This window comes from Abramis brama, assembly GCF_963993115.1.
Source record: "Abramis brama genome assembly, chromosome: 18".
Classification (NCBI taxonomy): domain Eukaryota; kingdom Metazoa; phylum Chordata; class Actinopteri; order Cypriniformes; family Leuciscidae; genus Abramis; species Abramis brama.
Genome location: NC_139980.1, coordinates 19,599,259 through 19,623,472, shown reverse-complemented (window position 1 = coordinate 19,623,472; position 24,214 = coordinate 19,599,259). Strand labels below are relative to the sequence as shown.

The 24,214-nt window shown below is 39.2% G+C and overlaps 1 protein-coding gene across 2 annotated transcripts in view; it reads right to left on the bottom strand.

Annotated features, from left to right (window-relative positions):
- tiam2b (TIAM Rac1 associated GEF 2b) overlaps positions 1 to 23,920 on the bottom strand; it is a 49,136-nt gene extending 25,216 nt beyond the window's left edge. Inside the window, exons 1-2 of one of the 2 annotated variants that reach the window (XM_084090184.1) lie at positions 23,717 to 23,920; positions 65 to 275 (exon numbers count right to left, since the gene is read on the bottom strand). The gene's annotated coding sequence lies outside the window, so the exon portion shown is untranslated. Of the gene's footprint in view, positions 1 to 64; positions 276 to 23,716 lie in introns of those variants that run through there. The other variant, XM_084090185.1, reaches the window with a different exon arrangement.
- Between the last annotated feature and the right edge of the window lie 294 nt (positions 23,921 to 24,214).

Genomic DNA, 24,214 nt, shown 5'->3' with positions numbered 1-24,214 from the left:
CCACCTAAACACAAACACACACATTTAAAACAACAATATTGTATAGTAGTAGAGTTACTTTTACCTGTTATAATGCCACTTGTCAAAGCACACAAAGATATTCCTTCATATTTCTGTTAGACGTATTCCTTTGCAGTGGTCATCCTCTTTTCCCAATGTTCTCTATGGCCGACTTCTCTCTGTTCCTGCCTTGTGCAGCATCTGACTCTCACTGAGATCCTTCTCTCTTCACTGTCTCTCTACCACAGCTGTTCCCCTCTCTCTCCATCGCTCATCTGTGGAGAAACAGAGGAAGGGAGGGGCATGTGTCAGTAACACACAGTCGGCTCTTATGTGTGCAGTCTGCAGTGGGAAGCCCCACTCCAACCCCCAACCCCAAATCTAAACAGACCTCATGCTTCTGTCCTGCTGCCACATTCCATGACGTAGCACCACAAGCTTTTACAAGGGTAGACTTCATACAACCTCACTGTTTATTTTCAGGCTAGGAAATTCCTCACAATTTTCTTTATTTTTTTGTCTGAACCATAATGGTTGAGTAACTCGACCCCTCCAAGCAAAGTGTTTGGACTGAATATATGTTTGTGTTAGCATTGTTTTGTCTTAAAGCTAAATTTGGAAAATATCCATAATGAACATTTTATTAGTGGCAGGATGAAGTGCTGCTGGCTGCTTGGGAACTTTCATATCCTGTGAACGTTATTGAGGGGTTAAGGGTGAGAAGGAACTTTGGGGTGCCAGAGCAGCTAGAGAGGATATGGATATGGTGGGTTGGGGGAGGATTATAAACACACCACCCTAACCATGACCTCTAACCCAGGAGTGAGCACTGAATGCCACTAACACCATCTTCTTTCACACGACCAAGCTTCAATGAAGCAAGGAACAGTGCTGGAGATGCATCAGGGAGGCGGACGGCTGCTTCATTATGATAAGTACCAGCAGGCAGTGTGATGATATGCTTCGAACACTGTGGCTTTTTAAGACATGGAACACAGAAGCAGCCAATGTGCTTTGTCGGTTCCAGACGCCGGGCTGCAGAGGGCTGAACCAGGGTATTGTGGGATGTATGTCCTGTCCCATTCAGAAAAGAAGATCTGAATGGCAGTCGCTCACATTGTGAGCTTCTTTGTGCATCTCACTGGCCATCTGCTGCCCTAAGGAGTGAGATCAGTCACCCTCGACCCGCGCAATTCACTCATTCCAAAAAGAAGTACAAGACTGGGCAGTGCCAAACTTTACTAGAATTCAACAGCCTGAGCCAGGAGCGGCTATGTGATAAGTCAAAGGCACTTGTTGAAGGATGCATTTGTATGTTTTGTTATGTATAGGTATTTTCCATCTGCTCTTGATACCAAGCGTCACAGACCTTTCGTGAATTAAAAGTCAAGCATATGTCTGCCACTAATATTTCCCACTAATCATATAGACTACTCTTATGATACTTTTTTGATTATTGTAAGAAAAATGCTCTATGGACATTAATGAAACCTTAAATCATGTGATTTTTTTGCTATTTATTTTTCCAGCTTGGTGATCCAACTTATGATTTTTGCCAGGTGTACAATAAAACCTTAGACCTACCTTAGCGAAAAATCCCTTAGACCTACATTGAAAGAGGGACACAAGCCATATATCTAGAATATCATAGGGACTTGGGGTAAGCTCTTTGACTTTGTCAGCAAGCAAACACCCTGAACACCCTATAGAGTTTTGCACGGTCCACTCACATATAATTCAGGAACTATAAATGTTTAGTTATAATTTAAAGTGGGACAGTTTTATTGATTTATTGTTTTCATTTTAAATTCTACCAGGTGCACATATGCATAAGACACTGTGAATGTAGTCTTGCTTCTCCAAACCAATAAGCAATCACCTTTCTGCAGCCTGATATAAAACACATGCACATCTACACACACATTACACCCAGCAAACAGTGATTATGTCTGCCTGGCTCTAAGAATGAAGGCATTATAAAAGTATGTATTTTTATAATGGACAACTCTAAGCGGTTTTGGGAGGGGTAGTTTTGGGTGGTAGAGGCAGCTGGCCGCCTGGAAGACCATCATGACTGGGCCTCTTGTTTGACCCAGCATGCCATAACTACCAGCACACCACGTTTAAGACAAACTACCACACCAAAGACAACACAGAGCACCAAGGAGAAGGGAGAGAGAGAGAGAGAGACCATTGTTGGTTCCAGGTGTTAGGGGTGTGATCGCTTGATAAAAGTAATGGGTTGGATCAAAGAAACAGACAGGAAGTGTGGAGTTGCCACTGCACACATAGCACACACACGTTGTTTGATTCCAAGATGATTTTCTGGAATATAGGGGTAATTTGCGGCTCATAGAAGAGTAGACTAAGGGCCTGTCCCAATACCTCCCCTTACCCTAGATTTCTGCCCTAACCCTTGTTTTTGCGCGTTCTCGTGTAGGGTGTCCCAATACTCTAAAGAGCAAGGGGGAGTGATATTCTTTTATTTTTTAAACAAGATGGCGGACACCGCTGGAAAGGAACAATTGAATTGTAATTATATTTTCGCAAATAAACATGTTAAAATTTCTAAATATGTTGGAATATGTTAGTTTGATGCACATCCAATGGACTGTAAAGTTTTGAACACTAATGTTAGAAAATATTTCCGATGTTGATATCTGCCGAGTGCTTCAAGAGAGTCTGCCCATCAAATATACATCTTATCTGGGTAGTTAATCTAATTTTATTTTCGATGTTGGCTTCCAGTTATTATAAAAAGAAGACGTGAGGTAAAACTATTAAAAAATAGCCGCGTTCGTCTAGTGCTTCATCTTTTTCTTCACAGCGCGCTGTCACTTCTCCCTAACGTTAAACCCAAACAGCACTGAGCACAATCAGTGATGGTTGTAAAATGCAGTGTCTGCTGATTATAAATTGCGGGAGGTGTTTGATTGTAAAAAGAGCTATTAAAATTATAAGCACAATGATCCGCGCAAGAGACGTTGACCCTGTTCCCATGGCGGCGCGCGTTCGGAAACGGACTAGACAAGCAAACTATACTTTGGGTTTCATGTGCGCGTCTAAACGATCAAATACAGACAAAAATATGGCTAAATGACCGGTTTGGAGATTCACTTTAACACAGTTTATGTCTTAAATGGGAGTTAGTTGTGGAATAGTTGGGAGAAAATGTGTATTATTAGATCTGCATTCGGTCTTAAAGTGGCAGCGTCTAATAAACCTGCGAATGATAACACCTTTAATGTTAATAAAACAACTAAAGGCAAAGAAAAAATTACTCCCAGCTCTTGAATGAATAACTTTAGCTTTAATAAGCATTAATCTATCTATAATAAACTATGCTGTGTTATTTTACATTTGATTACTTTATTAGATTTCTAGCATATTATTATGGATACTTATATCCTGATCATAACTGGGATAGTTATGTGCATGTATATAATTTACATATAGTGGTGTCCCATTTCATAGGGAAAGATCTTCAACTCCACTTCCCCTCGTTGAGGGGACTTTACTTTTGAGGGCACTCAAAACCAAGTGGAAGTTTTAAGGGGGGAGAAATGGGACAGGGCCTAACCCTTGTGAAAAAGAAGTGCACTTAATTTTACTGAATGTGCACTTGTAGTGTGCTTTAAATTAGAGGCAGTACACTTTAATCAAATTTCAAAGACAACATAAGTAATTATGAATTTACAGTTACTTAAACATGTTCTACTTAAATGGGACAAAAAGCACTCCTAAGTTCAACTACTTGCATTTAATGTATTTAAAGTATACTACATTTTCATTTAATTGTAAATAGCATGCAATTAAATGTCCACCAAAATTACATTAATTTTGCACTTAAATATATTCTTTTAAAGTATATAATTTCCATAATAAGTACTCTTTTTAAAAACTATGCTAAAGTGTAGTTCTTTTCACAAGGGAAATCATAGCATAATACAACACTAATACAGGAAATAGATTTTCAATTTGCTTTGGTTGCTGTTGTCAACTGTAACTGATGATGAGATGTGATGGGCCAAGGTCTGTGTGCTATCAGACATACAGAAGCATTTACGTAACACACCACCATCAATACTAACTGAATACAGTATACTGTAACAGAGCATCAAACTGCTGCCAATTTCCAGAAAACTGTTTTTGTTGGCGCTAGACGGCAGTCAATTCGAAAGCAATCTGTGAGAATACTGAGCAAAAGCGACGATGGCAGTTTCCATGAGAGATTTTGTTGATGTCAGGCTGGTAAAAATGTGTTTAGCTTTGTCTAATGTTCACTAAATAATTTGCATTTTATGAACACAATTTGAATGGTGTTTGCCCTTGCAAAACTCGCCATCATGTGTCACAAACCCTGCTCGGGACTTTGTTTTTCTGTTTTGTTGCTGTTTCCTGTTTAACTTGTAGTAGTTTTGTAGTTTTCTTTGTTGATTAGTTTCATTGATTGTTCCCAGTTTTTTTGTTATGCTTGTTTGGCCTTCATCCCTGTCTGTATTTACAGTCCTTGCGTTTCCCTTGTTCGGTGTCTGGTGTTGTCCTTTATGGATGTATTGCGTACACTTAGTTTACATCACATTTGTGAACCTTGCTATTGCTAGTCACAGCAGGTGGCATTAGGTGGAGGGACATTCTAAATCTAGAGAGCACCTGATTGGACAAAAAATTGGATGCGCACATGAGTGCAAAAGTCATCACTATTTTTGCTCTGATTTCCTGGAAGGGAAAGGAAGAGACTGTATGAAAGTGCAAAAAGTTAATGTTGTCTATTTTTAAGTGTAGCCTACTCTAGCATATAAATGTTCTCAAAGCTTTCCCCCAAAATGTATTTGATTAATTATTTCGAAAGGTACTTTAGAGGCTACAATCGAAATGAAATAAAAAGGAATAAGTGGTTGAAGGGGGGTTGCATGCTTTTTCCTGACAGGAAAGCAGTTGTGTGCGTCACAGAACAATCCAGAGCGGAAGGAAAGCACTGCAGGCGAATGTGAGGTATAGCTCACAGGAAGACCATGCTGAAACAGGGTAGATATATAAAGAGGGCAAGGTCTTTGTGCACGGGGACATTTCTCATGGGAAAATGAAGGGATGATTGGATAAGACAGGTCTGGAGGGAACAGCACTAGGACACAGGAAGCATGGCTGGACCTGTTCCTCCCTCTTCCTGAGACATAGACTCTTATAGCCCGCTTGTGGGCAGAAAGGCAGAGACTAACATAGGGTCAACGCTGGAATGGGACAGTTCTTCAATCTGAATTGCATGACTTGACTTATGTGGGTCCTTTTGAAGCAAGTCAGTCCAGCTGTGTCTAGTCAGCTCCTACTTGCTTTCAGTAAGACTGAAATCTCCAAAACTGTTAGTCAAGATTACATTGCACTCATATTGCTTGACATTAACACCACATTACATCAGTGGCGTGTAACGCAGTCACTCCTACTAGCCACTATAGCGAATTTAATTTTATTTCTAATATATACATTTTTCAATTGCAGTCTTTTAAAAAATGCTTCTGAAGTGCTATGTAGTGTTGTCAAAAATATATATTTTACTGAAATATCTGAAGCACTTCCAATACTCATTTCCCGCAGAATAGATACACTTTACCAACTGCGCTTTCTCACTCTCTCATTTCTCAGACAGCGAGTGACACACAAACCCGCCTCTCCTCACTCACTCGTTTAATTGTCTCCGGATGAATATTGTTGGTGTTACAGTGCTTGAATTTTGGCGTGGGATTGGGCGTATTGCATATAATTGTTACTCATTCCCGCAGATTTTGTGCTCACACCCTAAGTGTTTTAAAGCTGTTAAAGCCAGTGCTCAGTACTAAACTGAGTTATTTTTTGCTGCTTATTGCACTTTAACAGTTAAATACACACAAAATAATGTTTAAATACCGGTCTTGGCGAGGATTCACATAAACTCAGTACGTTTTGTTTTAAGTGAATGTAAACAGTTGAGAAAGAAAATGCATGTATAACAGTATAATGGATCCATGCTTTAGGTCTTAAAGTGACAGAAGCCTAATATACCTGCTGCCAAATTATGAGATAATATAAAAAAAATCTATATGGCAGTTTTTCCCCCCGAGGTAAATATAAATGTCGATGTCAAAATTGTGGCCAGTGAAAATGCTGAGTGGCTAAGACAAAGCATACTTAAAAAAGTACTTAATATGGAAATGATATACATTCAATGAATACTTAAGTGTGAACTTAATGTAATATTTTCTTACACTTAATTGCAATTAAATGAAAAGGTATTATAATTTAGATTTATATTAAATGCAATTATAAAAGAAATATGGTACTACCGACTGGACTGACAAGCATTTATGGTAAACTAAAATATACTTTAATGTCATTTCAATTGAAACTTTTATGCCATGCATTTAAATACTGTTTATGATTACACATTGTATATTAACTTTAAATAAAATATCAAGTAACTATGTTTTGTTAAAACACTTATCAAAAATAAATGTAGGCCTACTTTAAAGCACAACAAAAGATTATTAAAATATAATGTTTTATAATGTACTTCAAATAAAACTTAATTTGACTTTGGAAAGTTCCCTTTTTAAAAGTTTACTTAAACATAGTAATGAAAGTATTCTCTCTTGCAGTATACTAAAGTGACCTTTTATTTAATCAAATTTATATCTCCAAGTACAGTTTTTAATGCTCGTTAGATTTGAAATACATTAAAAGTGAACGGAGACTTCTGACCACACAGCGTTCTGTTTTCCAAGTCTCAAAAGATGCATACATAAAAAATGTCACAGTTAGAGTTAGCAGTAAGACAACTGGTTCGTTCTGCAGTTTTGTGAGTATTCTAATGTTTTTATATTACAATTTTACACTGCAAGGCTGTATTCATTGGGTCTGTATGCTTTTCTCTGGAGGACTAACATTTGGCCACTGCCATGTTTTAGCACCTGACTCCCACCAGCAAACCACACAAACACGCAGTTGCTGCCCACTAATGGGCAGGATGCTGTGGTTACAGCTAAGCCCGAGTAAACACGGCAGTCCTACACCTTAAACACACCGAAACTCACAAAATCAATACAGCTCCAACTGCATCTTTCTTCAATAAATTCCTATTTTTTATCTTTTTACTTAGACTTCAATAATAGTGTTAACAAACTGTATGACAAAAAAAGTGTCTGACAAACTGATATTTTCCAGGGAATAAACAAAGTTAGTTGTAATGTACACTATACAGTTAAGTAAACAAAGCCTTGCCAAAGACTCATGAAGAAAACATACATGATTTGTTAATATTGTTTGTTGCAGAGTACAAGCCTTAAGACCTTATTAACATTCCTCTCAGGTGATCCATTCACAATTGATCAGGCGAGACACATTGTCGTTTAGGCTACACCTGGTAGTAACATGTCTCAAATGTGTCTCCTTGTGATCACATTACAAAAGATCTCTGATTTCGTGAGTACAAACATCATTTACGTCAGTGCATTGGTGCATGTTTATAAAGGTCAAACATAAAAAAAAAACTAAAAACTTAACATGACTTAAAATACACTATTCAACATGTGATTCTCCCACAACTGTTATGTACAGAGCCTCTAAGGTGACATGGTGGTGAATAAATATATGACAAGGGAGAAAAAATAATAAGTCAATGCTTTTGCATTCTCTCGCAAATGTTTTGCATTCCCCTGAGAAACTTTGCATTCGCTTGCAAAACCTTTGCGTTCCATCGCAAAAGCTTTTCCATTTACTTGCAAAAATTGCATGTTCTTTGCGATTGAACAAAGTTTGTCGGTGGAACGCAAAATATTTTGCGAGGCAACGCAAAGTTTCTCACAATTCTGACTTTATAACACGCAATTGCGACTTTATATAATGCAATTCTGACTTTATAACACACAATTGTGACTTTATATGATGTAAACTCGCAATTGAATTGTCAGAATTGAGTCAAAAGTCAGAATTGTAAGATAAAAAAGTCACAATTACCTTTTTTATTTTTCATTCTGTGGCGGAAACAAGCTTCCATAAAAAGCAGAGATGTTCTGTGCTTTCCAAATATTTTCAATCGGACGCTTTTTTTCTTGTAAAGTTACACAGTTTAAAACCTGTTGTTGTTCAATTTATAATTTATAATTACAGGTGAGTCAAGTTGCCCTTACACTGCAAATATTCATAATGGTTTGGAGATATGTTGATTCTTTTGCTGTCTTGCAATCACTGATATCTTTGGAAATACAAAACTGTTTGATATAACTAAGTTTACCCATGATGTAACATAATTTGTCATAAAAAAAGTACTTTTCTGAGTAAAGCATGGCATTGCTCAACACTAAAGACAGATTTCACCAAGGTACGGAAATGACCTGCCCATTCATTTCACTGATAAAAGTCCAGCCTGCCAAGAATTTCTCTCTCATATCGACAAAGAAAAGAGTCATTTCCTTTGGCCATACACTGTTCTTGAGCCCTTTCCTGCTAGTGGGCCACTGCCCAATCAGAAAGGCCTTTTTCTTTTCAAATGTCATAGAGAAATCAGTCCACCCATCCATGTCAGTTCCGTTTAGGCAGTTTGGGTCAAACATGCATGGGAACAATGTTGAAGGGTTATTCCTTACGAAACTCACACTGGGAGTTTTGCACCTTAAGAATTGGGTTGGAATATTCCTCCTACCTGAGAATATCCACTATAATTGCTTGAGTATACTTCATTTTCCATGTTTCTAGTGCAAATTTGAGTGTGAAAGCCTTTAAAAGTGCACTGCATTGACCATGAGTATAGATGGACACATTTGGCGAGTGCACACTACCTAGTGTATCTTTGTTTTTGAGCACTCAAATCACTCACACATGCACACAGTGCTGCGAACAGTGTGCATAGACATCAGATCTGTCAGCAAGCCAGAGCGAAACACCGAAAAGGAAAGTATACTTTGGTCCTATAAGAAAACCCATCTTCTGACCCAAAAGACCCCTTTGATGGTGTCACATGGATGTTTAGATTCAACCGCACCCTTGTCGGCTGGTGCTCATTAAATGCTTCATTTCTAACGTTTGCTGTAATTGTTACATTCAGTCATCCTCTGCTACAAAAGAACCTCCTCTAGGCTGAAAGGAACATGTAAACAAACCCAAAAGACCCTTCTCTCTTACATAACAGGACTGCATATTGTGGTTCCTGTCTACACCAAAAATCTGATCTCACCACAGGGAATTTAAGAGGCGTGCCTCTTACACAACACAGCACGAGCGCTGGACAGAACGGAAAATACTGTTGGAGAAAGACTCATAGGCATAGTCAGAGGAGAGCACGTTGAATCAGAGCATGTCCTTTTGCAGGCTTCATGTCTCCTGAATGCATCATTGGGTAGTGGTGTTTGCTAACGCAAGCATTACAACTGCACATAGATGTTTACATGACATACTTTTGGAGATGTCTTACAATGTTATGGAAACCCAATATAAAGTCGTCTTATAAAATATAGTCACAATGGTGAGAAAAAGTGAATATTACACAAAATAAAGTCACAATTGTGAGATATAATGCATTTCACAGAAATGTTGTGAGATATAGTGGCAAGGATGAGGAAAAAGTGGCAATTACATGAAATAAAGTTGCAATTCTGAGATATGGTCACTTTGTGAAATAAAAAGTCATAATGACGAGAAATAAAGTAGCAATTACGCGAAATAAGTCACAATTACGAGATATGACGTAGCAATGTAACACGCTATACTCCATTTAAAACTACTCTAATTTAGCAAATTAGCAAGCATTTATATGATATCATAATAGTTGAGAGACTTATGCAATTTTTGTACTTTTAACTAAGTCATTATGACTTATTTTTTGGCAAAGGGGTTTTTAAAATGGTAAAAACTTGAAATGTTGTCATGATCTAAAATATACCCTTTCCCTTATATATATATAACATATAGGCCACTATAAAGTTTGAAATGTTAAATGCAGAAAGAATCTTGATTGATTAAAAACACAGACACATTATGCATCCTCTACAGTTAGGAACTTATTAGGAACAAATTTACTTGTCCAGCACTTTGTGCTAAGGACATTAATGATACCTCAAATTGTTTGTCTTGAGAATTAAGGCTCTTTTGACTTAGGCCAGTAAGTAACCAACCCAGAACACCCTAACAACCAATTAGTAACAACCTGGCAACCACCCACAATACCCCAGCAACTTCTGCATGGTCAAACAGCACTCATATTTCTAGTTTTACTGTGAATTATGGGTCATAGAGGTTCACAGAAAGTCTTTGTGGGAAAAGGGGCTCTGTTTAATGCACATTAAATCCTTAATCTTATAGGATTTGAGAGTTACCAGTTTACCGTTGCACTAGTCAAGACTCTGTGGCTTAGCTTAGATTGGCTTTTAATGCCTTAAAACAGGCATTTCTCAGATTTTAAACAATATTCTAGTTTTGTCAGTGTACTGTTTAATACCAGTTTTAATGCAAAACGTTGGAGTAACTGTTGCTGTGGTTTCCGTCAAAGGTAAAAGAGACTGTTCTCTTCTTTAGTGTCGAGTAAAAATATGAACTTGTAGCCTAACTTTTGTGGTTTGTTTGAAAATGCTGTTGCAAACCCCCTTATTCACACCCTGCACTTCCAGCAGACATCATATTTCCGTAGGCAAGCTAAAGTCCTGATAAACAGTTGTCTGGATAAGGGAGTGAATAAGAATCATCAGTCCTGGGAACTGAAGAGAAACACTGCATGTGTAATTAAAAGCAGCTGTGGCTGAAGGCTGATCATTATACTGGGGGGAAGGCCTGGGAAAAGTGGATGATGTCATGAGGAGCCCATCTTAAAACAGTTGAACGTAGCGTTCTGCATTTTACTTAGCAGTTCGGTAAGGGATGGGAAAACGTTTCTGTTTATCGCCGGAGGGATGGATCAGGCTGGGAATCAAACCAGCTCTTACTCTGCGGTAAATCTCATTAGAGAAACCAGAGAAAACAAACTGTTAAAATAGCACATGCCTGTTCCTTTTCTCTGACTGGAGACAAAAGCGTTTCTCTGAGAAGTCGTGGTCATCTCTGCGAATTTACTGCATCATACTACAATCATTTGATGTGCGTCGCAAAGACGACACACTGGCGCATGGCTTTCCCAAGGTCCATTATTAACACAGAAGCGGGATGCTGATAAGATCGTATTTTACTGTTAAATAGCAGAGCGGCTGATTCGGGGTCCTTGAGTTTCCAGTGTGGTGTGACCACAGCAAGCCCCCAAACCGCTCGGTGCCCCCCTCACCCAAACGGACGCCTAGACTAACCGACCTCCGGCTCCAAAAATTACAGCCATGGGCACACAGCACTCCTCATTTCCATATGCTACATGACTAAAACTCCCCATTTCTAGGAAGCCGTGTGTTCACATGACACAAACAAACACAAGGCATGTTTAACTATGCAGGCTGAAGTGAAGGCATCCATATATCCATATGTATATAGTTGAGGAAAGGAGATATTTAAGGTGAGAATCATCCTTTATTGACTTAATTTTGTTTTTAAGAGACATTTGTTCATGAAACAGACTACACTCGTGCTATTAGTCTGTTTTTGTGTGCAGATTGTGATAAAAACCTAGTCCTCTTCAAAAAGGGCTATATACAGGGACATGTATGTAACGGCCAGGAGGTTAAACAGAAGCAAAGGTATCGACTATTTAAACTCAAACTAATCTTGCGTTCTGTCACATTTGCACCTTTTCACTTAAGTGGTCAGACTGGGTTTGATCCAAATTCCAGAATCAGCGAATTCACCTCAACCCACACATGCCCAAAAATTAAAAAGGGGGTTCAGGTTTGCCAAGGACAATGTCAGCCCTGTTTGATTTGGACTAAGGTGAATTCCCTTTCCCCGTGTGTTGAGTTTCCACATCAGATCCCTGCTGGATGTTCAATGGCTCTTTGGCTTGCAGAGCTGTGGGTGTTCGGCTGAAAGGCAGGCACGTGCTTGAGCTGGATTTGCTTTCATACTGGTGTTGAATGAGAAGAATGGAAACTATGTCAGATTTTATGCTAAATACAGCTTAGGTTTTAAGTCAACATGCTTCTGTACATTACTATTTTTTCAAATGTAAGACCTCTGTAAATTACATTAGAGGTTCACACAAATAATGAAAATTATGTCATCATTTACTCACACTTATGTCATTCCAAACCTGTAAAACTTTTGTTCATCTTCAGAACAGAAATGAAGATGTTTTTAATTAAATCTTGAGAGCTTTCTGTCCCTCCATTAACAGTCACAACTACCACTTTGTCACTTCAAAAAGTTAATAAAGGGATCGTAAAACTAAACCATATGAATCAGGTGGTTTAGTCCAAATTTTCTGAAGAGACTCGATCGCTTTATATGAGGAACAGATTGAATTTAGGTTTTTATTCACATATAAACATTTATCAATTCACACATCAGTTGTGGTAAACGGAAGCTCAAGCATGTTTGCTTGAAGTGCGAGAACCAGTGAGGTTCATTCTTGTGTTACGCAGCACGTTTGAGCTTCAGCAAGAACCAATGAGGTTCATTCTTGTTTTACGCAGCACGTTTGAGCTTCAGCAAGAACCAATGAGGTTCATTCTCGTGTTACACAGCATGTTTGAGCTTCAGCAAGAACCAGTGAGGTTCACTCTTGTGTTACACAGCACATTTGAGCTTCAGCAAGAACCAATAAGGTTCATTCTTGTGTTATGCAGCACGCTTGAGCTTCAGCAAGAACCAATGATGTTCATTCTCGTGTTACACAGCACGTTTGAGCTTCTTCAAGAACCAATGAGGTTCATTCTTGTGTTACGCAGCACGTTTGAGCTTCAATAAGAACCAATGAGGTTCATTCTTGTGTTACGCAGCACGTTTGAGCTTCAATAAGAACCAATGAGGTTCATTCTTGTGTTACGCAGCACGTTTGAGCTTCAATAAGAACCAATGAGGTTCATTCTTGTGTTACGCAGCACGTTTGAGCTTCCGTAAGAACCAGTGAGGGTTTTTGTCATGCGTCAAGCAGGTTCGGTTGAGGTTCTGCTTATGTTCGCTGATCAGTGTTTATATGTGAATAAAAGCCTAATTAAATCTGTTTGTTATACAAAATGAGTGATTCTCTTCAAAACATTTGGACTAAACTGCTCGATTCATATAGATTAGTTTTACAATGTCTTTATGAACATTTTGAAGCGTCACAGTGGTAGTTGTGTTACTGTCAATGGAGAGACAGAAATCTCTCAGATTTCATAAGAAATATCTTAATTTGTGTTCCGAAGATGAATGAAAGTCTCACAGGTTTGGAACAACATGAGGGTGAGTAATTGATGACAATTTTTTCATTTTTGGGTGAACTAACCTTTTAAGGCCATGTGTCCACCAAAGTGTTTTTAGCCAGCAGGCTCTCTTCTGAAAACGCCTTGCTGTAGACTCTTGAGAGTGCTTCGGTGGCGCAGCGTTTTTTTCAGTTGAGACACTTTGGTTGTTAAGGTATGGAATATCTGGGAAGTGTTACTGGTATCTGATTTTGCATATAGTTTGTTTCCAAATATAAAAATGGCAATACAGTGTAAAGAATTTGCTCTGGCTCTTGTTTTAAATGTTTTTGTTCCGTTTTTGTGCATGTTGTTGTTGTCTGTTGTCATTGTACAACAGGACGTGGCGGTTAGTCGCTGTGGTATTTGTCCCGGCCCTCCTCCTACACTGTGATTGGATGGTTGGGTAAAAAGTGACAGTGATGAGCCAATGTTGAAAACTCTCTGTGTCTGGAAAAACTGCCAAGCACTCAGACACTCAGCGCCTCGTCATGCTGCTGCCGTTTTTAAATATGCGGCACTCCCATTGAAAACAATTAAAAAATTCCCTGGCAAAATTTTTTTGGTGGACACGTGGCCTAAAGATAATTTTTATACCACTAACAATATTTCAGAGGGTTTTCAGTCTTAAAAGGTGTATTTTTGAAATGTTGTATCAATTTTGAAGACCTGCAGGAAACGCATTCCTTCAGGAAATGCAAATCTAGTTTACGATGTATTAAATGTAATGTGCAAACATCAATTCAGATTTGATAGATCATAAGGCACTCAACTCAATTACCCAAATTTTCAGTCACAAGTTTGAAAAGCCAGTCTGTTCAAGGAGCAGGCCTCTATAAATTTTGGCAGTGCTGGTCCGAGGGCATGTGGTGACACTAATTGAGTTGAGCTGGGCTAAAATAAGCTGTGAAGATGTTATCACGCCTACTCCAGTGTTGTACCGTCTCCATGGCCTTTGTGCAATTACATGCTTATGCTGGGCCCCAACAAGCGGCCCAATGTTGAGATTGAGCCAGGCTTAGCAAAAAACAACAGAACTCAAGGAGCACTAATGCCTATCGCATTCCTCCATCACAAAAAAAGTGGGTCTCTGCACACAAAAATGGGGGTTAATTAGGGAGAAAATCCTGTGAAAATTCCATACGGCAGCAGTTCAGACAGCGGGGAACAGAGGGTCCTTCTTCCAGCCCACAGCACAAAGACATCAAGGCACTTTAGAGGGTGGATTGGGGCTGAGAGCCCGCAATGACTAGCAGTGGAAAAATGAAAACAGGAGAGACACGTGACGCAGGTCCAATCTGTTACTCTCCTCTTTTTTCTCTGATAAAAGTTAAACAGCGTGGCACTAATGACCTATTCCAAAGCAAAACAAACACAAACAGCTGGCTAACACAGAAAGCATTTCACACAAAAAGCCATATGTGTTTGTTTGATGGACATTTGGCAAATCAGTCTAACCAGTAAGTTAATTATCCACACATCAACAAAATAAATGTTGCCTTACAAAAAAATCTATAAATTATACCCTGACTATCTTCAATTTTAATTTCATAGGCTACAAAGCACACTGCTATGTAAAATTAAAGCACTTACTAATTTCAGTATAAGTTGTGTGTGTTCATACATAACATTTAACTTCTTACCAACTCTAACCTCTAAACTTGTTTTTACTTATCATTAATAATTTAGTTATTTGAACGGTACCGCTGCTTCTACAATGGATAAACAGTTCTTTGTTTGTTTTGTTTTTATAATGTGATCTATTGTAAAGTTTACATTTTGTATGTAAATTTCATCTGCATGTAAAAATTATACTTTTAAAAACTGTAATCTCACTATTAACTAACTATTAACTAAGTTTTTTGCATCAATAAACAACTGATAAACATAAAAAATAATTTATGTTTAGATGGGTTTTGTATAGAGTTGTCAAAAAATGTGACGATACCAGCATTTCCCCCTAGCATTTTGAGCACTTGTTGAACGGATTCTTAAACACCTCTGGCCATTGTGTTGAAGCGCTCAACAAATATGTCTGTGATTGGCTACAATGATCAACAATGACATCTTTGAAGCCCTTCATCGAGCTCTTACACAGATACACATGGGAGCGTTTGAAACAGATTTCAGCGGATCCATCTATCAGTGGATATATTAGGGATCGATAGACCCCTGCTTTTAAACGTGTCAACACAATGGCCAATCAGAGGTGTTTAAGTATCTGTTAGAGGTTCAGTATCTGTTCAACAGTGCTCAACTCTAGTTTTGTGTTATGTTTCAGTTCTGTGCCACAGTTTTCTCAAGTTTCTCTGTTTCAGTTAGTCTCCTAGGTAACAAATAGTTTAATTAAGTGGTCACAGATGTTTTCACATTTCTTTGATTGGTTTGTTCTGTCTATATAATCACTGTTTCTGAGTTCCTTTTGTTAATAAAACAAAGACTGCAGCATTTAGACCATTTTCTCCTCATTATTGCACCCGATTTGTGACAGAAGAACTGACCAAATAATATGGATTTAGTAGCAATCCAGATCCTCCTACTCTCCCAGGAGAACCAGTCCCTAGAGGAACACACATAGGCTTTCCTGGACCTTCAACATCTAGTCCACTATGACTACACAAGCCTGTTTGTGTTTTTCCGGGCAGGCCTGAAAGAGAGGATTCCCCAGACTAGGGTGTGGTCTGGGGAATTAAGAGGGGAGAGGGGGCTCTGGGGAATTTCAAGGAGTACGTGGAGTGGGTACTTCTCCACAACGGTTCCCCATTCACCATCTACAAAGAGCAGGGAGGAGAGCAGAGCGTCAGCCATTACCACAAGCCCAGCAACACCGCCAATCACGTCTGATTAGGTGTGTGAGCTGGCAACATCGCCTTTGCCCCTGGAAGCACTGGTGGAGTATAAGGTGATGTCTGTAGCCCAACACCAACTACAACTACTTCCCTGCACTGAGCCTGTCCCTGTTGGCAGTACTGAAATCTTAGTTTTGATTTTCCCACCCTGCCTCACACTCCCACCTCCTCTGCCTGTTTTTAAACTGCCTGTTCCAAGTCTGCAAATTCAGTGCTAGAGACCAGTTCCTGGGTTTTATGACTGTTCCATGTTACCCTGTTCTGCCTGTCTGTTCTCACCCATCTGTACTGCTCAGGACTCCAGTTTTGCCTGCACTGCCTCTCCTTAGTCCTTCGGCTCCCTCTCTGATCATCATTGGGTGGCCTCAGTCAGAGAATTCGTCGGTCCAGTCCTGGTGGGTCGACCCAGTAGCTCCACCTAGGACCTCCGGTACAGTACGCCACTCCTCCTAGGTCTGTCGAGCAGTTGGATCCACTGTAGTGCCTCCCTCCCTCGGCTCCACTTAGGGCTGTCATCCCTTCGGCTCCACCAGGCTTCCTCGTCCCTCTGGCTCCACATTGGTCGGTCGTCACTCTGTCTACACCATGGCTTCAGCTTTGCTTTGTCCCTCCACCCCTTTGGCTCCATCGGGCTCCTCCTTCCCTTCAACTCCGCCTTGGTCCTCGGTCGCTCTGCCTTCGCCCCAGTCCTCCGGCGCCCTGGCTTCACCTCAGTTGCTTGTCGCTGCAGCTCTGCCCTGCCCTCCAGCACCTGCGTCGTGCCCGGTCCCTGCAGTCTTGTGGTTCCACCTGGGTCTCCACAACCAGCTTCGTCTCAGTCACTCATCCCCCTGGTTCCAGCTGCCAAGCCTCCACCATGGCTCCCTCCCTCTCCTGCCTTCATCTCTGCCCTGCCTGTACTTTGTCATGGTTCCACGGCCCCCACCTAAGGCCCCTCCCACCCCCTCTATTGAACTCTTGTGTTTTTGTTGTTATTTGTAAGGCGTGAAGACGCACCTTGATGGGGGTGACATGTTAGGGATAATCTGAGTTTGTTTAGGTGGGTTTTGTATTATGTTTCAGTTTTCTCTCGTTTCTGTTTCAGTTTGTCTAGGTTACAAATGGTCTGATTAAGTGGTCACAGGTGTTTTCACATTTCTTTGATTGGTTTGTTCTGTCTATTTAAGCCCTGTGTTTCTTTCAGTTCATTGTCAGTTCTACTTCGCATTAAGTTGGTTTCTCTATTTCTGCGTTTATTTTGTTAATAAAGCAAATGCATTTAGATCCTTTTCTCCTAATTATTGCAACCAATTTGTGACGATTTGTGCGTATTAACAGTCAGTAAGGTAGCTAAGTTTAGGTATTGGGTAGGATTAAGGGATGTAGAATATTAGCATTAATGTGCTTTACAAGTACTAATAAACAGCCAATTTCCTAGTAAATGCATGCTGATAAGCAACTAGTTAATAGTAAGAATTGGACCCTAAACTAAAGTGTTCCCAATAATTTTGTCATGCTTTAAAGAAGTACACTTATTTTGATGAGTAACATAAAGCATATGAAGTACCTAGATGTACTAAATTGCAACATCATCATTAGAAGTGTTTAATTACAAATATTTCAATACATGACCATAAAATAAATGCTTTACAGTACATTTGACACTTTGAACATATTTCAAAGACAATAGAAGTAATTATGAATTTACATAAAAAGACACACTTAAGTGGGTCAAAAAAGCACACTGAAGTTCAGCTAATTGCATTTAATATTAATATAAACTATAATACATCTTCTTTCAATTTTAAGTGTTCAACAGCATTACATAAATTTATTATTTCATATATTATTTCTGTAAAAAGTAAGCTAAAGTGTAGGGGATATCATCAATGGGCCGGAGCGCGTTGAGTGTTTTCTGTTAGAACGGTGTCGTGTTAGCTAAGTTAATAACTAATGATCTTTGCAACAGAAGTGAATCAATCAATCAGAACTAACTTTAGCTGGACAATAACTTTATTCTAGAGCTGCTGTAAAGCCAAAACAATCTCTGTTACTGTAATTTCCTATTATCACTGTAAAGCTGCTTTGAAACAATCTATATTGTTAAAAGCGCTATATAAATGAAGGTGACATGACTTGACTTCTCAACAAATTACATTTTCTGGCTACAATCTTGCCCAAATGCAGACTAATTAGGCGAGTTTGTGCTCTAAAATCAATAAGACAATGACAATAAAACCCACTACCCTTGCGATCCGTGTAATTTGACCTTAGCAGCTGAGAGCTCACAATGCTTCATTAGTATTCGAACGGAAGGGCGGCATGAACTATGCAGCTCAAAAGGTCAACAAAGTATGCCACATTATACAGGCAAACAAGATATACCAACATAATCCTCTGTTATAAATTTAACAAATGTACACATTGTAAAGAAATGTGATTATGATCATATGATGCTAACATGGTTATTCCTGACCTTTCAAGTAGTTTCTGTTCATCGGGACAGATGTGACTGGCACAGTTTTCCTCAACTTGTTGTGTATGAACCAAAAACCGGCCGCAGGTCTGTTCTGATAGGGTCATGGACAGCAGGGAAACAATATTAAATGCTAATAAAACATTATTTATATAAGCATGCAAGTTTAGGAGAGCAAAAAACAGTTGCCAGCACCAGCATTTTGGATCATTTTCACAAAACTTTCACGGCCCTCTGAATTTTTTGTACAATATATATATATATATATATATATATATATATATATATATATATAAAGCCTGCTTTAAAACAGAAAAACGTTTTATTCTAGCTTCGTATATTCTTTTTTTTTTATCAACACTTGAATGTGGGTAATTTTATCAAAAAAGCTGAGAAAATCGAATTTCTGTCCAAGACTACTTCCAGATAGGATTCAGAACGAGTCCATCAACACCCCCAAAACTTGCACAGTCCTATACCTCTTCATGGGTTTGACATTTCATTCAGTAACATTAGGCAATTTTGATTTATATGTTTAAAGGCAGGGTAGGCAGGTTTTTTCTAAAAAACTTTTCCCAAATTTGTTTAAACTGTCTTTATATACCAATACATAATTAAAATGTAAGTACTCTGAAAAAGAGAGTATAAAAATCGAGTGTCTGTAGTCCTCTCAGTGCTGCAATAAACACTTATTCTTATTCCATTCACTCCCACCTCCTCCCTTCTGGGCTCCTTCCAAAGCCACGCCCCCAAAACACATGAATGCGCAATGCCGACCGCTCAGCTGGATGACGACGCGTTTGCCAGCGCAGAGCAGAGAGGAGCGCAGTGCACGTAGTGACATCATGTCAGAATCACATGTAATAAAATACCTAACTTTATCATTATGAATATAAACAACTAACATGGCTGTTAGTACTCACTATCAAGCTAGCATATCGATACTGGTAAAGTTTAAAATATATTGAGTTTGATTTGGTAACGAGCTAGTAACATAAGGCAAAGCTAAAAACAGGTTGCATTGATACACGTTTTCCCATTACCATCAGTTACACTGTGATGAAGGTGAATTTCATGTAAGATTCATGACATATACGGTGTTTTGCATGTAAGATTTTCCACGACGAAAGCACTGTTGGCTCTGATGAGGACTACACTATATTGACTCTCGTCTGACTTCTTGCTTTATCCAAAGACTTTTTGGTCATAGCCTTTTCGAATACTGTCTTCCTTTTTTTGCCTTGTTTGCCTTCGCTGACTATATGCAGGTACTGGGAATTTTGACTGCTCTTTCTCTGCCATAATTGTGATTCTTCCTAGCTTCCGTGCCTCTTCGCCTCCTCGAGTCAAACGGGTGCGCGCATGTGGGCAGCTCCTGTCGCAGCAGGGGTGGTAGCCATGGTAGCGAGGGAGAGTGACAGTCGCCCAGCCAATCATTTCATTCATTCCGAATGGAAATAAGTAGCTGTGTTTATTGCAGCCCTGAGAGGACTACAGACACTCGATTTTTATACTCCCCTTTCAGAGTTCTTACATTTTAATTGTGTATTGGTATATAAAGACAGTTTAAACAAATTTGGGAAAAAGTTTTTTAGAAAAAACCTGCCTACCCTGCCTTTAATGGTTGATGATTGCATTAGCTTACATGTGTGTAAGCAATGCTTCTATCGCTTGTTTCTGTTTCTTTTTCACTTGTTTTTGGATCTGGAGATTCTGTAATCTTTCAGAAGATGTTTAGTAGCGCCCCCTACCCTATAACAGTGAACATATGGATTGCCAGAAAATTCCACCAATGGAGGGAAAAGAGTTCAAAAGGAGGAGAAGAAGCTTACAATTTATTTTGATTCATAGAACATTTTTGCTACTTTTGTACAATTTTGGTACATTGGGTTGTCAATTGATGTCCAATGTAAAATCTGGGTCGAAAAGCATAACCAGAACTAATGGATTAGCAGACAGCGCATGTATAACTAGCAAGGTCATTTTTCAAACGGTAATAATCACTACTATTCACTGCGCTTGGTTGACACTCACTGGAATGCATTGGCTTGTTGACTAAAACATTGGATGGAGATCTGATACACAAACGCATTACAAGCCCGAATGACGCCTGGACAGAATTCAACCTCTGAAACATTAGACCAACCTCAGCTCCATGTGCTTACAATTTACCAACAATTATCAGGTGCATTAGCATCACTGAGTAAACTTGGCACGCTGCTTCCAGTCTGTCAGATGTCCAGGTGCAGCTACCTGGCTCTTACGCTCAATTGAAATCAAACAACAGAGCTAATTTGTCACAATCAAGAGATGGAATCAAACCGCTTGTCGGCACTAAATGTAGTGTGTAGTGACTGCAGTAGGCCAAAAGGGAAATGAGAATGCATCGTGATCAGTTAAAGGCACGCCAGAACCAATGACGTACACTGATGTCATACTTGGCTTGATGCGTTATAAGGAGCCAAGTGTGAATGAGATTTGAGAGCAAGATTTTCAGGTCACTGAAACTACCCCGGCAGTTTAGTTTGAAACTGGGTACGGTTCGCATGGAAAAATTGGTAATGCCAAGAGTGCACTGGGGTAACAAACCCGAGACTACCTGGTCTGAGTTCGTTTGCACTCGAAATGGCGCGATTCACATGAATGTGAAAGCAACGCACTTGTTCAGGAAGTAAATCAATGCAAAGAAATCCAGAGAAATAAAGAGCATGTCATTGGCAGGCAGTGGCTCAGTGGTTCATGTAGGTTGTCTACAAACCGAAAGGTTGGTGGTTCAATCCCCGGTTCCACTTGACCAAGTGTCGAGGTGTCCATGAGCAAGACTCCTAACCCCAGCTGCTCCTGACGAGCTGGATGGCGCCTTGCATGGCTGACACTGCCGTCGGTGTATGAATGAGTGAGTGAATGGGTGAATGTGAGGCAATGTAAAGCGCTTTGGTGGCCATAGGTCTGTGAAAACGCTATATAAATGCAGTCCATTTACCATTTAATCGATCTGTTCCTCATACAAAGCTCCCATAGACTTAAGAATACTTGGAATAATGTGCACAAGTCATATTTATGCTATGTTTATGGAGCTTGAAAGACCCTGGTTACCATCTTTTCACATCCTTTTAACCTTTAAGATCAAAAACATCACAGACAGTTAAGATTAGTTCAGCAGACTAAACATTTTTGGATGAGAAACCCAAATATAGCATTTCAGATGCGTACCATCACAGGCAAAAGTCCAATTACAGCTCATTATATATCAGTGTGCGCATTCCATAATGATGTGGCCGCTCTGATCAAAAAGCCGGTTTAGTTGGAAGCTGCAGGAGTGTGTGGTGGTGATTATGGTATGGCGTTTCTATGACAGAGCCAATCTGGTATAAACCTTCTGCTGCTGCTGCTGAAGACGCTCGCTCTACCAAATCCATGGCTTTATTCATCTGCAGCTGATGCTTTGAGCCCCATTCACCTCAGCTGCACTCTGGGAATCCAGCTGGTCTCTGGATGCTCTTTGAGATCTTGAGATCCATAGCAAACACTTAGAGGCGGCGGCAACAAAGAAGCACACACACAGCCTGCGGATGGGGGTGGTTAAGGCTCTTGAAGACACAATAAAGACGCATGAGGACTCTAAGGGGGCAACATGCGGTGGATTTTGCGCGGTGTAAATCATTAATAGGTTTCTCCTATGAACTTAAGGCCCCTGTTATTAAAATATATATGGGTGGAGAATGAGATTATACTGCTCAGCATCGCTACTTAAACCTTAACTATCTATCATTAAAACAAATGGAGGAAAATCTCATTAACATTTTATTCAATACTGAGGCAATTGGGAGAAGACCTATAACATTTTAATCTGTGCTCTTCCTCTTCCTGCATATCTACAGATTGTACTTTGTCAACGGTAGAAAGGTTCTTCAAATTTAGTGGATACCAAATTTGACTAACCAAACGTTTTCAAACAGGTGTCCTAAACACTCCCTTTGGCAGGGCAAACAGATAGTCTCACCCCAATCGTAAGCATTGGCGGAGGCAATGTTGCTGGTAAGGATGCACAAAATAATAGAACATTTAAAGTCACCATGTAATAAAAATTTACAGTTCTTATTTTTTTATGGAATATTGCATCATTATAAATGATTTATCTGAGCACATCATTATTATTTTTTTAAAGTAATGTGCCCTCTTTATCTTTCATTATCTCTCTTGCAGCAACATCTCTTCTCTGATGACGTATTAACCTGTCACTCACATGAGATCCACAAATAGCAAACCACAACCATCCAATCATTTCCCCATGGACAAAATCAAGTCCCGCAAGATGGAAGTCACACAATAGGGAAGAAAAGACTATCACAAATTCTGTTTCATGCCGAATCTGCCGACTTTAAATTCAAAAAGAAATAAAAGTTAATTAAAAAAAACACTTAGCTATTAGTTTGACACCCAGAAAGTGTGTAAATATGTTGTCTTCATTTTAAACAGTAAAGTGTCTTGTTGGACATATTATGGTGTAGGTGTGTTCCTGTTGTATTTCTTTAAAATAAATGACACTTGGTTTGATATTTAGGTATCTAATGAATGACATATCATACTTTTTAACTTTTGTTTAAGTGTCCAAATATTTTGGGGCCACAGCAGTGCTATTGCTTTGCAAGAGCCTATTCTTAACAGAGAAAAAGAAGAAACAGACAGGAAAAATAAGAGCTCAGTAGCCTACTGTTTGTACATTTAACTATAATAAAAACAGCGGCAGAGAAAGAGAGAGGTCCTTGGCAAAATGAGTATTATGCATATAGGTTTCTAATAATGATGCTACTTTACACGGTCCTACAAAGCTTGGCGCGTACTGTTTCATAATATTGTGACATGTCATACAGTGATACATAACAATTAGTTATAGGCATCCTTACTAATAATAGATAATACACAAACTGAAATATAATCTGTTTTCGAAAACAACAACAAAAAATGTGCGTAGGCTAATATAAATGTGTTGTTGGCTACGCTCAACTTTGACAGTTTCAATGTCAAATTTCACAGCGCTGAACCAAAGATCAAACGCATTGCAGAACTATTAAGAAAAGTTATCCACTCACCACAGCTGAAATGAAGACAACTATTGATCATTAATCACTGTCATTAGACAATATTATCTTTAGGAAACAACATCCTTTAATATGGCTTTATCTTCAAGTACACGTCGTTCTCTCCTCGAGCACAGAACGCCAACTGACCATCATGAGCCAAAGCGCGCGCTGAAACCACACCTCCACCCTCTCCAAAATCTCCCACTAAAGAACATTGAGTTGTTATTCGCATTCCTGTCGATATTATTCACTTATTAACCAGCTGCTGTTCAAGTGAATAATGTTACTTCACACACTGTTTCTTTACTGTCTCAGCGATGTCCGATTGTTTTTAGTCTGATACTGTCAGTGAATCTGATGGATCATTTCACAAAATCAGACTGATCTCGAATGAATATCGTTTCTTTATGAAGCGATGAATGAACTATTGTCAGTTTTATTTGTAGTGGTCCGAGAAGGATTGGCGGAAATCAAACTTGACGATTATAGTTGTATAAAATGATTTAA